This window comes from Oncorhynchus nerka, linkage group LG6 (genome assembly GCF_034236695.1).
Source record: "Oncorhynchus nerka isolate Pitt River linkage group LG6, Oner_Uvic_2.0, whole genome shotgun sequence".
Taxonomy (NCBI): domain Eukaryota; kingdom Metazoa; phylum Chordata; class Actinopteri; order Salmoniformes; family Salmonidae; genus Oncorhynchus; species Oncorhynchus nerka.
This window is the reverse complement of record NC_088401.1, coordinates 10,107,312-10,123,646: the sequence shown is the minus strand read 5'-3', so window position 1 is coordinate 10,123,646 and position 16,335 is coordinate 10,107,312.

Genomic DNA, 16,335 nt, shown 5'->3' with positions numbered 1-16,335 from the left:
ATAGCATTTGCCCTGTATTGGCACAGATAACCATAGATCAGCAATAACTTTATTACTAAAGAAGGGCCGTCATTGCCAGTTTCTTTGATATACTGTATTTTGACACTATGGTGCCAGGTGTGAAATTCCATTGATTAAATTGCCTGTTCTTCTCTCACCTTTGTTTTGAGCACAAATACTGCATGAAGTGCATTTACTAATGAAGAGCATGGGCATTAAGAACACATTCTCATTTACAATGACCACCTACTGGTGAACAGTGGGTTAACTGCCTTGTTCAGAGGCAGAACAAGAGATGTTTTATCTTGTCAGCTCAGGGATTCAATCCAGCAACCTTTTGGTTAATGTCCCAACGCTCTAACCACTAGACTACCTGTCTCCTCTAACCACTAGGCTAACCACCTGCCGTACCATTCACAACTGAGGAATTCCTTATATCCTAACACATCCTTACAGATAAGAATATTTTCCTACAAAGCTTGTTCCCCGTCTGAGGATGGTTCTTTACAACAGCAAGACAGTACCGGAGTGAACATAATCAAACCTTTCTGAAATGAAAAGGAATGGCCCTCCCTTCAGCAAAACATATTTTACACAAAGCCTCCCTGAACACTTGCAAACAACGAGTGACCCTCTACTATACTCAAAAGAATAATTGCAACATGAAGGGAATGGCAGAGAACATACTTACTGTTTTACCTTCACTTCTTGGACAGACCACAGCAGCAGATACCCTCACTTCTTGGACAGACCAGAGCATTATAGATACCCTCACTTCTTGGACAGACCACAGCATTAGATACCCTCACTTCTTGGACAGACCACAGCATTAGATACCCTCACTTCTTGGACAGACCACAGCATTAGATACCCACACTTCTTGGACAGACCACCGCATTAGATACCCACACATTTTGGACAGACCACAGCAGCAGATATGCCGTTTTAGAACTGCTCTCTGTCCTGTAAGCATCACATGGCAACACAATACAGTTGATAGTACACAGGCTGCTGGGCAGCAGGTTGTGGGTTCACAGACCACTGTGGACAAGAGTGGGGGCGGAAATATCCCCTTTAAAGTAAAAGCATTGCATGAATCCATCATTGCATTTGCAGCTCCAAGAAAAAAAATGCCTTTCATAAACATTTTATGCACTTCTACGTCATTTTCTATATTAGCAGAATATTTATTAATAACACACAAATTACCAAAATGACAGGATACGAAAGAACAGAGATAGGCCTATGTGCTTATCATATTGCTCCAATGTCAAATCAGTGTGTGTCCTGTTTGCAACAAAGCTGTCCCTAGGACAAAGTTGGGCCTACCTTTCCACCCCAGACAGAGTTGGCCTACCTTTCCACCCCAGACAGAGTAGGACCTACCTTTCCACCCCAGACAGAGTAGGACCTACCTTTCCACCCCAGACAGAGTTGGCCTACCTTTCCACCCCAGACAGAGTTGGCCTACCTTTCCACCCCAGACAGAGTAGGACCTACCTTTCCACCCCAGACAGAGTAGGACCTACCTTTCCACCCCAGACAGAGTAGGACCTACCTTTCCACCCCAGACAGAGTAGGACCTACCTTTCCACCCCAGACAGAGTAGGACCTACCTTTCCACCCCAGACAGAGTAGGACCTACCTTTCCACCCCAGACAGAGTAGGACCTACCTTTCCACCCCAGACAGAGTAGGACCTACCTTTCCACCCCAGACAGAGTAGGCTTACCTTTCCACTCCAGACAGAGTAGGACCTACCTTTCCACCCCAGACAGAGTAGGACCTACCTTTCCACCCCAGACGGAGTAGGACCTACCTTTCAACCACAGGCAGAGTAGGACCTACCTTTCAACCCCAGACAGAGTAGGACCTACCTTTCAACCCGAGACAGAGTAGGACCTACCTTTCAACCCCAGACAGAGTAGGACCTACCTTTCAACCCCAGACAGAGTAGGACCTACCTTTTTTCGCCCCAGACAGAGTAGGACCTACCTTTCCACCCCAGACAGAGTTGGCCTTCGACACATATATATTTTTTTAAATTGCTGGCTACTCTTCTTCCGTTGCTTAACCCATGAGAGAAGTGTTTCCCTAAAAGCTGTCTGGGTTTAAACATATTATATTATACAGAAAGTAAATAGCTTAATTCATTGACAGTGACAGAATTATATTACTTCCCAAGCAAAGTCAATTTTTTGTCTCCTTGGCAATAAAAGGTTGTAGCTCAGCCTCTGAATGTCAAAGAAAATAAGCAATGACATCGCGATATGCATCGGAGCCACATCTTTCTCTGGTATTTTACAGCTTGTTTCTAGCATAAAGTATCGCTGGCCAAAGTGCTGTTTAAAATCACTTTATATAATCAGATCTGTTTTAACAATGGGTAGGCCTGTGCTTTTTGACATTTTCTTTAATAAAAGGTAGCCTAATGGCATACCCTCTCAAACCCTCTCAATGTAAGTCCTGGTTTGAACGTAACAGCCATTAACTGACACGGAGGTGGGCTATTTAACGAGTGTATGGTGGGTGGAGGAAATAGCTGACAAATCTATTTAGATAGCAGCCTTTAGTCTAATGTTGTCTGTCAAACAGGTCTTCTTAAATAGGAAGAAATAGGCCCCAAACAAAAGGTGCTCTTGTCGTTAGCAAAGTCTTAATTCAAATGAATTCATTCCATTATGCCTACTTTCAGCACCACCAACAATGATTGTTTAAATCCACGAACGAAAGCACCAAAATTCTCTCTGCACCAAAGTGAATGTAAAATACATGATAGAATACGTCACCGGCAAGAAACATTACATTGACATCTATCAAATCTATCAAAGTTGTTATCTGGTCCTCCTTCTTATCTTAGCACTCTCCTCATCAAACTGAACAGAACACAGCCTATAGGCTAGTTCACGTGCTAGATATTGCATTTTTGTGGACTGGGTCTTATCCCAAAACATGTTGGGTGAAGAATTATTTGACTCTCCTACTAAACTGTCACTGTAGGCCTACAAATCACAACGTTGGTTTAGGCAGCACACAACAAAAAGGTTTTGATTAGCAAGAGCAGAGCAAGCCGGGGCTCAGGGTTGGAATATCCATGACAGCGGAGTTTTATTTACACCATCCCCAGCAGCTATCGTAGAAATATAACTTTTCTCCCAGCATGCACTTTGTAGCCTGTAGGCTATGTATAATTTGATTGGGACCACACTAAATAGCCTATCAGAGATGAGGGGGTAGCATTGGGTACACATTGATATATAACCTAATAAGCAAATCATTTTAAAATACTGAGAAATATTGACATTTCATCAATTACAAATTACATTACCCTCCCCATGACTGAAATTGAAAAAACATGACTCCCCCCCCCATTTTCCTCCAGGTAAGCATTCTGTACATTTGAATCCCTAAGAGGTGAAATGCAAGGGAGGATGTCAGACTCCGGATGTTGTCTGTTGGAAAGATTATCGTTAACCAATTACACATCTCTAAAATGACTCTCTTGCAGACTCTCTGGTGTTGTAACGATTTGAAATAACTTTGTATGACAGATGTCAGATGTCATACCCAATTTGATATCTCAACTAAACTAAAGACTTACAAAATTGTTTTCATCATGTGGAATTTCATGATTTTAAAAATAAAAAAAAATATTTTTTTTAAATGACATAACAGCATCAACACTTACCTCTGATCTCATCAACTTTGGACTCTTCTGAAGTCAGTTCAAAGTGGATGTTCGTTGAACTGCAAATTGCTTTCAAGAACTGGTCCCTCCCCTATGGTTTCTATCGATACGCTATGACATGAAACGACCAATCCAAACCAGCTAATCTGCCGTTCTGCCACTGATCCAAAATCTGCTAATTGGATGTCACTTCACTCCGCTCAGCATTAATCTCTGAGACGACACCTCTTATTGGAGAGCAGGACTTCTGCCTGGGCATCCATTTTGTATTGTCATCTTCATCATTGTAATTTGGGTAAAAGTCTCTCTGCATTATGTATGAGGCTAGTGCATACGCTAAAACAAACGCCCTAAGGTGAGAAACTCAACTTTGACGCAAGCCTACAAAAGTCTACTTGTTTTTGCTTGTAGCGCCTCTCAATAAACAGTTGCCTTTGGGAGTTTCTGAGTTAAACATATAACCAAAGTAAGGTTTGAGGGGAACAATCACGTTTATACTCTTTAAGGGAGTATTTCTCTGGTCTGTGAGTTAACTAGGTGTCCATGTTTCTCCCGAGGAATGTGTTGGTTGGTTTATTAACGGTCTGACGCCATCTGGACATTGGTTCTTGATGTCGTGGAGACAGACAGACTAATACTGTAGGTTTCATGTGTTTGTGTCAATGGGGGATATGTGTTTGTATCAACGACTATACTAAAAATCAACACTTAGATCGGGGCTATCTGCATAATTAGAAATCAACTAGAAAGTGAGGGTAAAACTTGACTTCAAGAAGACATCTGTTCAGCCAAGCACATTGTTGTTATGATCTACATGCCTCCATTTATTCAAATAAACTCGTATTGCAATGGACATTACAGCCTCAACAGCACCATTCTCATGTGATTACTGCCATTTTCAAATGACTCCAGAAAAATGTACAGTACTACACTGTTGGATTCGACATTTTGAACATTGACATTCTAAAGACATGATAGATTAGACACACAGCGTTGAAGCTATGGGGGCGCTATTTCATTATTGGATAAGCGCAATATTTTGTCACGAAAAGATGCTCGACTATGCATATAATTGGCAGCTTTGGAAAGAAAACACTCTGACGTTTTCAAAACTGCAAAGATATTATCTGTGAGTGCCACGGAACTCATGCTACAGGCGAAACCAAGATGAAACCTCAAACAGGAAATGAGCAGAATTTTTTAAGCTTTGTTTTTCTATCGTCTCCTTATATGGCTGTGAATGTGCCGTGAACGAGCTTATACTCTCTGCCGTTTGTCCAAGATGTCTGCAGCATTGTGACTTATTTGTAGGCATATCATTGGAAGATTGGCCATAAGAGACTACATTTGCCAGGGGTCCGCCCGGTGTCCTTTGTCTAAGTTGGTGCGCAATTCTCAGGTGCAATAATTTTACCATTCGATTCAGAGGGAGAAGCACACTTCCAGGAACAATACATCATTGAAGAGATATGTAGAAAAACACCTTGAGGATTGATTCTAAACAACATTTGCCATGTTTCAGTCGATATTATGGAGTTATTTTGGAAAAAGTTAGGCGTTTTTATAACTGAATTTTCTTTCTTTTTTTGGTAGCCAAACATGACGCAGAAAACGGACCGATTTCTCCTGCACAAATAATCTTTCAAGAAAACTGAACATTTGCTATCTAACTGAGTCTCCTCATTGAAAACATCCGAAGTTCTAAAAAGGTAAATGATTTATTTGAATGTTTTTCTGGTTTTTGTGAAAATGTTGCCTGGTGATGCTAACGCTAAATGCTAATGCTAAATGCTAACGCTAAATGCTAAATGCTAGTTTTGCTATGGTTGAGAAGCATATTTTTGAAAATCTGAGATGACAGTGTTGTTAACAAAAGGCTAAGCATGAGAGCTAGCATATTGATTTCATTTCATTTGCGATTTTCATGAATAGTTAATGTTGCGTTATGGTAATGGGCTTGAGGCTGTAGTCATGATCCCGGATCCGGGTTGGCTCGACGCAAGAAGTTAAGGAGTAAAAGAGACTGGGTCTCTGTAGTGTCACAGGTCGGCTCATAGCCTGTGGCAAAAATGAGGGGATGCGAACAACAGGTATCGGCCAATCAAAAAGGTTCTTTATTATAAACCAAAAACGATTAACTTTAAACAAAGAAAAGGGAATGAGGTGTGAAAGTATCATAATGTAAGGTGGTATGTAAAGTGCAGGGATGCGTGAATCTGTGTGTGTGAATATGACTGAGTGAAAACTACATAAAACTACAAAGGAACTAACAAAACAGGATCATACCTGGAGGAGCAGAGAGAGAGAGAGACAAGAGTGATTAGTGAAGCAGTTTAAATACCCTGAGCCCAGGTGACTCCAAACACTAACGACCCTCCTCTGCCTGCAGGAGGAACCGCCCCTGCAATGCAGAGGAGGGGCCGTGACAGTAGAAAGACAGAGAGCTGTGGAATGAGTTGGGATGTGTTGGGGGACGGGAGAAGAGCACTGTGTTGATACAGGGGAGACAGATGGACATCTGTGGATTAGATGAAGGAGGTGTTGAGGTCAGGATGTGAGGACAGATTTTCATAAGGGAGTATTAAAGGTTTGGTATCTTGTTACTCTTTTCCTGTTAAACCATATGAAGGATTGAAGAGAAGGAGGAGTGTCTTAAGTGGGATATATAAATATCCGGATGGGACAAATGTTGGGTTGTCTGAATTACAGCTGTACAGAACCTTTGGGAAGAATTAAACTTGGTTAAATCTTCTCTAGTGTCGGTGGGTTATTTATTCTGAAATATAAGAACCTAACAACATATAACAGCATAGTTTATATGCCTCGCCGTCAGTATAAAACCAATACCTTAATGATCCGAAAAATAATCCATATCTGATCTGATCATCAAATGCAATTGTTTGACGACCATTACATGTAAACATTTACATTTACATTTAAGTCATTTAGTAGACGCTCTTATCCAGAGCGACTTACAAATTGGTGCATTCACCTTATGACATCCAGTGGAGCAGCCACTTTACAATAGTGCATCTAAATCTTTTAAGGGGGGTGAGAAGGATTACTTTATCCTATCCTAGGTATTCCTTAAAGAGGTGGGGTTTCAGGTGTCTCCGGAAGGTGGTGATTGACTCCGCTGTCCTGGCGTCGTGAGGGAGTTTGTTCCACCATTGGGGGGCCAGAGCAGCGAACAGTTTTGACTGGGCTGAGCGGGAACTGTACTTCCTCAGTGGTAGGGAGGCGAGCAGGCCAGAGGTGGATGAACGCAGTGCCCTTGTTTGGGTGTAGGGCCTGATCAGAGCCTGGAGGTACTGAGGTGCCGTTCCCCTCACAGCTCCGTAGGCAAGCACCATGGTCTTGTAGCGGATGCGAGCTTCAACTGGAAGCCAGTGGAGAGAGCGGAGGAGCGGGGTGACGTGAGAGAACTTGGGAAGGTTGAACACCAGACGGGCTGCGGCGTTCTGGATGAGTTGTAGGGGTTTAATGGCACAGGCAGGGAGCCCAGCCAACAGCGAGTTGCAGTAATCCAGACGGGAGATGACAAGTGCCTGGATTAGGACCTGCGCCGCTTCCTGTGTGAGGCAGGGTCGTACTCTGCGGATGTTGTAGAGCATGAACCTACAGGAACAGGCCACCGCCTTGATGTTAGTTGAGAACGACAGGGTGTTGTCCAGGATCACGCCAAGGTTCTTAGCGCTCTGGGAGGAGGACACAGTGGAGTTGTCAACCGTGATGGCGAGATCGTGGAACGGGCAGTCCTTCCCCGGGAGGAAGAGCAGCTCCGTCTTGCCGAGGTTCAGCTTGAGGTGGTGATCCGTCATCCACACTGATATGTCTGCCAGACATGCAGAGATGCGATTCGCCACCTGGTCATCAGAAGGGGGAAAGGAGAAGATTAATTGTGTGTCGTCTGCATAGCAATGATAGGAGAGACCATGTGAGGTTATGACAGAGCCAAGTGACTTGGTGTATAGCGAGAATAGGAGAGGGCCTAGAACAGAGCCCTGGGGGACACCAGTGGTGAGAGCACGTGGTGAGGAGACGGATTCTCGCCACGCCACCTGGTAGGAGCGACCTGTCAGGTAGGACGCAATCCAAGCGTGGGCCGCGCCGGAGATGCCCAACTCGGAGAGGGTGGAGAGGAGGATCTGATGGTTCACAGTATCGAAGGCAGCCGATAGGTCTAGAAGGATGAGAGCAGAGGAGAGAGAGTTAGCTTTAGCAGTGCGGAGCGTCTCCGTGATACAGAGAAGAGCAGTCTCAGTTGAATGACTAGTCTTGAAACCTGACTGATTTGGATCAAGAAGGTCATTCTGAGAGAGATAGCGGGAGAGCTGGCCAAGGACGGCACGTTCAAGGGTTTTGGAGAGAAAAGAAAGAAGGGATACTGGTCTGTAGTTGTTGACATCGGAGGGATCGAGTGTAGGTTTTTCAGAAGGGGTGCAACTCTCGCTCTCTTGAAGACGGAAGGGACGTAGCCAGCGGTCAGGGATGAGTTGATGAGCGAGGTGAGGTAAGGAGAAGGTCTCCGGAAATGGTCTGGAGAAGAGAGGAGGGGATAGGGTCAAGCGGGCAGGTTGTTGGGCGGCCGGCCGTCACAAGACGCGAGATTTCATCTGGAGAGAGAGGGGAGAAAGAGGTCAGAGCACAGGGTAGGGCAGTGTGAGCAGAACCAGCGGTGTCGTTTGACTTAGCAAACGAGGATCGGATGTCGTCGACCTTCTTTTCAAAATGGTTGACGAAGTCATCTGCAGAGAGGGAGGAGGGGGGGGGATTCAGGAGGGAGGAGAAGGTGGCAAAGAGCTTCCTAGGGTTAGAGGCAGATGCTTGGAATTTAGAGTGGTAGAAAGTGGCTTTAGCAGCAGCGACAGAAGAGGAAAATGTAGAGAGGAGGGAGTGAAAGGATGCCAGGTCCGCAGGGAGGCGAGTTTTCCCTCATTTCCGCTCGGCTGCCCGGAGCCCTGTAAAGAATGCATTAATACAACAGTGTCTGGATTGAGATCTAATTCTAATGGACACTGTTAAAATGATATGATAAACGTACTGGACACTGTTACAATGAAATGATAAACGTACTGGACACTACTATGGTAATGTGATAGACCTAATGGACACTATTATAATGATATGATAAACATACTGGACACTACTATGGTAATGTGATAGACCTACTGGACACTGTTATAATGATATGATAGACCTACTGGACACTACTATGGTAATGTGATAGACCTACTGGACACTGTTACAATGAAATGATAAACATACTGGACACTACTATGGTAATGTGATAGACCTACTGGACACTGTTATAATGATATGTTAGACCTACTGGACACTGTTATAATGATATGATAAACGTACTGGACACTGTTACAATGAAATGATAAACGTATCGTCCTCAAACATTGGAGATAAGGAGATCCAGTATAATGAACAGTATAAAGGCCACAAGCGAAACGCAGATATAATATCCCTCTATGCATCATGTTAGAGCTGCATATGCCAGAGTAAACTGTATTAGTCATGAAGATGCCAGTGTCCTAAACAGTAAACTGTATTAGTCATGAAGATGCCAGTGTCCTAAACAGTAAACTGTATTAGTCATGAAGATGCCAATGTCCTGAACAGCAACTGTATTAGTCATGAAGATGCCAGTGTCCTAAACAGTAAACTGTATTAGTCATGAAGATGCCAGTGTCCTAAACAGTAAACTGTATTAGTCATGAAGATGCCAGTGTCCTAAACAGTAAACTGTATTAGTCATGAAGATGCCAGTGTCCTAAACAGTAAACTGTATTAGTGATGAAGATGCCAGTGTCCTAAACAGTAAACTGTATTAGTCATGAAGATGCCAGTGTCCTAAACAGCAAACTGTATTAGTCATGAAGATGCCAGTGTCCTAAACAGCAACTGTATTAGTCATGAAGATGCCAGTGTCCTAAACAGTAAACTGTATTAGTCATGAAAATGCCAGTGTGCTAAACAGCAACTGTATTAGTCATGAAGATGCCAGTGTCCTAAACAGCAACTGAATTAGTCATGAAGATGCCAGTGTCCTAAACAGCAACTGTATTAGTCATGAAGATGCCAGTGTCCTAAACAGTAAACTGCATTAGTCATGAAGATTCCAGTGTTGTAACGGCTTTCTAGGTGTGAAGGAGAGTCAGACCAAAATGCGGCGTGTAGATTGATAAATGAATGTAAATAAATGAAGACAAACATAATATATTTCGACCAGGGCGTGACAAGTGTCCTAAACAGCAAACTGTATTAGGCATAAAGACTACAGTGTGGTATTTGGCCAACTGCATTAGTCATAAAGACTACAGTGTGCTATACATCCAACTGCATTAGTCATAAAGACTACAGTGTGCTATATGTCCAACTGCATTAGTCATAAATATTACAGTGTGCTATACATCCAACTGCATTAGTCATAAAGACTACAGTGTGCTATACGTCCAACTCCATTAGTCATAAAGACTACAGTGTGCTATACGTCCAACTCCATTAGTCATAAAGACTACAGTGTGCTATACGTCCAACTCCATTAGTCATAAAGACTACAGTGTGCTATACGTCCAACTCCATTAGTCATAAAGACTACAGTGTGCTATACGTCCAACTCCATTAGTCATAAAGACTACAGTGTGCTATACGTCCAACTCCATTAGTCATAAAGACTACAGTGTGCTATACGTCCAACTCCATTAGTCATAAAGATGCCGGTGCGCTAAACGGCCAACCGCATTACGAGCTCTTATTTCGGCGGAACACAGGATTAGAGGGGATTGATAATTGTTGATGCCGTTGGCAGTGGTGAATTTGTGTATTTCAGAGAGAGAGAGAGAGAGAGAACGAGAACTGACAGATGGGTAACACCAGGGTTTGGATGTGGGTGGTGTGGGAGGAACGACAGGACAGCCCAAATATAAATAAGCTAAACCAATTTATTTTCTAAATGTTCAGGACAATGAGCTAATTTGGTTACATTTAAACCTCATAATGTAGTGATGAAATATGACATATATACACACATATATATATATATATATATATATATATATATATATATATATATACTCTAGGAAGGTGCTAGGCAACTACCTCTTTTGGGATGTCAAAGTGAGTGAAGCGATTTAAATGATGTTCTCATAAGAATATTCACACACACTTAGTTTTTTTTTAAATGTAGGTCTTCCGAGTGTTTGATGAATGCATTTCAAATAATCATTTCCAAGTGTTTAATGTTTAATTTAAGTGGAATTGATTGGAACCCATTGATACAAAATATCATCACCAACTGTAAGTTTCCTTAAAAGGAAAATGTTTTTTTAGTGTGATGTTTGTTTTCATTTTTAAGAAAAAGTAATTTAAAAAAAATATTGAAAAATGTAATATCAGATTAATTTGTATTTCCTTTAATTCTCTGAATTACGTTAATGGTTGACGTTGAAAGTTCTGTTATGACCTACTGTAATTCGGTTGTAATAATTTTGAGGAAATGACCCGGTTCAGAGCAGTCACACACAGATATGATATGACCCGGTTCAGAGCAGTCACCCACAGATATTATATGACCCGGTTCAGAGCAGTCACACACAGATATTATATGACCCGGTTCAGAGCAGTCACCCACAGATATTATATGACCCGGTTCAGAGCAGTCACCCACAGATATTAAATGACCCGGTTCAGAGCAGTCACCCACAGATATTATATGGCCCGGTTCAGAGCAGTCACCCACAGATATTATATGGCCCGGTTCAGAGCAGTCACCCACAGATATTAAATGGCCAGGTTCAGAGCAGTCACCCACAGATATTATATGGCCCGGTTCAGAGCAGTCACCCACAGATATTAAATGACCCGGTTCAGAGCAGTCACCCACAGATATTAAATGGCCCGGTTCAGAGCAGTCACCCACAGATATTATATGGCCCGGTTCAGAGCAGTCACCCACAGATATTATATGGCCCGGTTCAGAGCAGTCACCCACAGATATTATATGGCCCGGTTCAGAGCAGTCACCCACAGATATTATATGGCCCGGTTCAGAGCAGTCACCCACAGATATTATATGGCCCGGTTCAGAGCAGTCACCCACAGATATTATATGGCCCGGTTCAGAGCAGTCACCCACAGATATTATATGGTCCGGTTCAGAGCAGTCACCCACAGATATTATATGGCCAGGTTCAGAGCAGTCACCCACAGATATTAAATGACCCGGTTCAGAGCAGTCACCCACAGATATTATATGGCCCGGTTCAGAGCAGTCACCCACAGATATTATATGGCCCGGTTCAGAGCAGTCACCCACAGATATTATATGGCCCGGTTCAGAGCAGTCACCCACATATATTATATGGCCCGGTTCAGAGCAGTCACCCACAGATATTATATGGTCCGGTTCAGAGCAGTCACCACAGATATTAAATGGCCCGGTTCAGAGCAGTCACCCACAGATATTAAATGGCCCGGTTCAGAGCAGTCACCCACAGATATTATATGGCCCGGTTCAGAGCAGTCACCCACAGATATTATATGGTCCGGTTCAGAGCAGTCACCACAGATATTAAATGGACCGGTTCAGAGCAGTTACCCACAGATATTAAATGGCCCAGTTCAGACCAGTCACCACAGATATTAAATGGCCCGGTTCAGAGCAGTCACCCACAGATATTAAATTGCCCAGTTCAGACCAGTCACCCACAGATATTATATGACCAGGTTCAGAGCAGTCACCCACAGATATTATATGACCAGGTTCAAAGCAGTCACCCACAGATATTATATGACCAGGTTCAGACCAGTCACAATGATGTCTTATTGAACAATGACAAGTCCCAGTAGTGTGGTAACAGCACCAGTAGTGTGGTAACAGCACCAGTAGTGTGGTAACAGCACCAGTAGTGTGTTAACAGCATCTGGTGGGCCATCAATAGCAGAAGGAGGCCAACCTCAGAGGTCACAGCCTGGCTCCAAAGATCAGGGCCCAGAAGGCCACAGCTCCAGACCAGGATACTGTGTCACAACATTGATCAATCTACTTTTATTGCAGCCCCTTGTTTTTCCCAGAACCACCACAATAACCCTAACTGCCTGTCCCCAGTCCATATCTCAGCTGCTGTATTTACAGTTAAATGGAAATGGAGACGAGTATCGATTGGGTTGTGGGTATACACTTTTGTTGAGTGACATTTTGCAAATGGCGCCGAGTCGTAAAATAGTTATGAGGCTACGTTGATTAGCAATCAAGTTTAATACGGGGAATTGATTGAACATTCTGGTATAGTTTAACCCCTTGTGTATTGTTCATGTGTTTGTTATTCACTCCGTGTTTGTGGGTCTGATGAACCCACAACATTATTGGGGTTTTAAACAATACAGCATAACAATTTATGTACAAATACTTAATACCTAGATGTTGACATATCAATTACAAGCAATATAGACGGCATACATGGTTAATATTTGCCCATTTACCTGCTAGATCACATTTATCAATAAAGGCACTATTCGTTTTTTAAAATAAAATGTGATTTTTGTCCACAAAAATGTTTTATAATCAAACATGGGTGGAATAAATCATTTTTATCTTGAACCAATATAAATGAAACAAGGTTTTCATCACTATTGATATTTATTGCTTTGAATTGAACAAATTGGAAGGACAAATTTTACATACATTTTATGGAAATTATAATGAGCCCCATTGAACACAAATGAAGTCCGGTCTACACACCACATGAGGGACAGAGTTTTACTGTGTGTGTGTGTTGCAAATGTATTTCTTGCACAAGACGCATGTGTTCTGTGTATTCGGGTCCTTCTTGGCTCCACACACGTCACATCACTTCTTCTTGTTGCTACCGGCTGTAATCTAGAATGATGAAAACACTGAGTTCAGGAATTTAACTAACATCTCATTCACTCACATACATAGTTACAGCAGGCCGAGGTAGGAGAGTCAGACACACACACCTGCAACAACATCGCTGACACTTACTTCCTGTATTGGAGTTGTTGGTTCTGTGGGTCAGGAGGATGGTGCACCAGCATCCTCCTCCTGAATCCTCCTCACGATGGCTGCAGAAGCTGGAGTACTTAGGATATGTTGCCTCCTCTGGATTTGAGGTCTTACCAATGCCTTTCCCAGCTCCTGGAGAAAGAGCCATCTCCTCTGGATTTGAGGTCTTACCAATGACTTACCCAGCTCCTCTAGAAAGAGACATCTCCTCTGGATTTGAGGTCTTACCAATGACTTACCCAGCTCCTCGAGAAAGAGCCGTCTCCTCTGGAGCTTCCCCCTGTTCCAATCTGGGTTCAACACCATCCAGATGACTAACGCGTTGTACGCCGAGAGGTCCAACATGTTGAAGAATACCAATGCCGTCTCCTCTGGAGTGGCTAATTCCTTGGGCAAGAAGACCATTCAATTTCAGATTTTTTTGATATCCTTATATCTCTTCCTGCAGGCTGTTAATGAGCTGGTTGCTGGTGCTGGAGGTGGCAGCTCACGGGCTGGTCCTGGGGCTGGCTGAGGGTCAATCTCATCCTCTTCTTCCAACTCACTGTCAGATTTTGAATTGACATAGACATGATCCTCATATTTGGAAAATTTTTAGACGCTCCTTCCACACCAGCTTCTCTCCCTGCAAAAATTATTTCTAAGGACCTCTGAGCAGAGATCATTTTTGCCATACTGATTGATTGTGGTAAGGAGCCACACATGCAAAGCAATTTATTTTTTGTGTCCCTCCCCCAATTTGCACCTGGTTGAGGTCGAGTGCGGGAAAATACAACATTTGTTACAATGTATCGAAATAATGTATTGTAATAACATTGTGCAGGTTCCCGCAAGACATTGTGTCGTTTCACACACTACAGAGTGTGAGAAAAGCGGGAGACAGGCAGACAGGCAGGGAGACAGGCAGACAGGCAGGGAGACAGGCAGACAGGCAGGGAGATCGACAGGTTCTTGGTACTATGTTGAAACAGCAGGCCCAGGGAGGAGGAAGACCGAGTGAAGGCACACTGCAAACCTTTTTGTTTAATTTTTACTTGTTTTCACCTACACACACACTTTTCCACACTTTTCCACAACTCAGGTCCAGTGGACACGAACACCACAGGGTGCAATCAATGAAAATGTGTTATTTGTGTAATTTTCTTTACAGAAAACGAGCCAAAGAAATTCCACAAATAAGGCACACCTGTTAATTGAAATGCATTCCAGGTGGCTACCTCATGAAACTGGTTGAGAAAATGCCAAGAGTGTGCAAAGCTGTCATCAAGGCAACGGATGGCTAATTTGAATAATCTAAAATCTAAAATATATTTGGATTTGTTTAACACTTTTAAAAAAAAACTTATTTCATAGTTTTGATGTCTTTACCATTATTCTACAATGTAGAAAATAGTACAAATAAAGAAAAAACGTGGAATGAGTAGGTGTGTCCAAACGTTTGACTGGTACTGTATATGCATTTTATTGACTGTATTTTAGTTATGCTATTGAACAGATTAGTGGATATTGGGCAGAACACAAATATCACCCAGAGAACCTCCGTGCTGCTTCTCAGAGCTTAACCATCATACTTTATTCCCATTTTGCGGTGTATTTTGCCTTATTGAGCTACCAGGGAGATGTTCAGATACCTCTTAAAGAAGATATGGACAACAGTTAGCTACAAAAGCACCTCGTGTGGACAGCAGTTGGCTACAAAAAACACCTCGTATCAACAGCAGTTAGCTACAAAAAGCACCTCGTATCGACAGCAGTTAGCTACAAAAAGCACCTCGTATCGACAGCAGTTAGCTACAAAAAGCACCTCGTATCGACAGCAGTTAGCTACAAAAAGCACCTCGTATCGACAGCAGTTAGCTACAAAAAGCACCTCGTATCGACAGCAGTTAGCTACAAAAAGCACCTCGTATCGACAGCAGTTAGCTACAAAAAGCACCTCGTATCGACAGCAGTTAGCTACAAAAGCACCTCGTATCGACAGCAGTTATCTAGAAAAACACCCCATATGGACAGCAGTTCGCTTCAAAAAGACACATATACCCCATTTAGTATGTGGTTCAGTGCAATCTCAGCAGGCTTGGGAGCCGCTAAAGTGATAGGAACAATAGCTACGGATACACTTAGTATTCAGAGATTGCACCTGTGTGCAGGTGGTGGCCCTCTGATCTGGTCATGTCTCTGTCACCCAGATGACCAGTGTCTTTAGCACAACCATTTCCTTAAGGTGTAGAATTGGTCGTCTTGGGAAAACCTGATTAGTCACTGTGACAACGGCGAGACGAGGAAATGACTTTCCTGTGCATATCATTAAAGGGAAATCAATATGATGAATGTACTGAAGGCCAGGTCTATTTATTATGGCTGAACAGGGGCCATGGCAGGGCGAGATCGCTTTGCATCTCCTCTCATTACACCATTGAATTTGTCCAGAAGACAAAAACAGACCAAAGGTGCTATAGCAGTGTTTGGGGATTTATTTTTTTACTTCCTGCCTTGCCTTATGTCGAGGAAGGAAAGAAGTCCATCCCCCAACTAGTTCCAACCTGTGACTTAATTACCCCCCAAAATAAATTGGCTCGTGAAGAAATGTGACCTGCACTTCAAGACGAGAC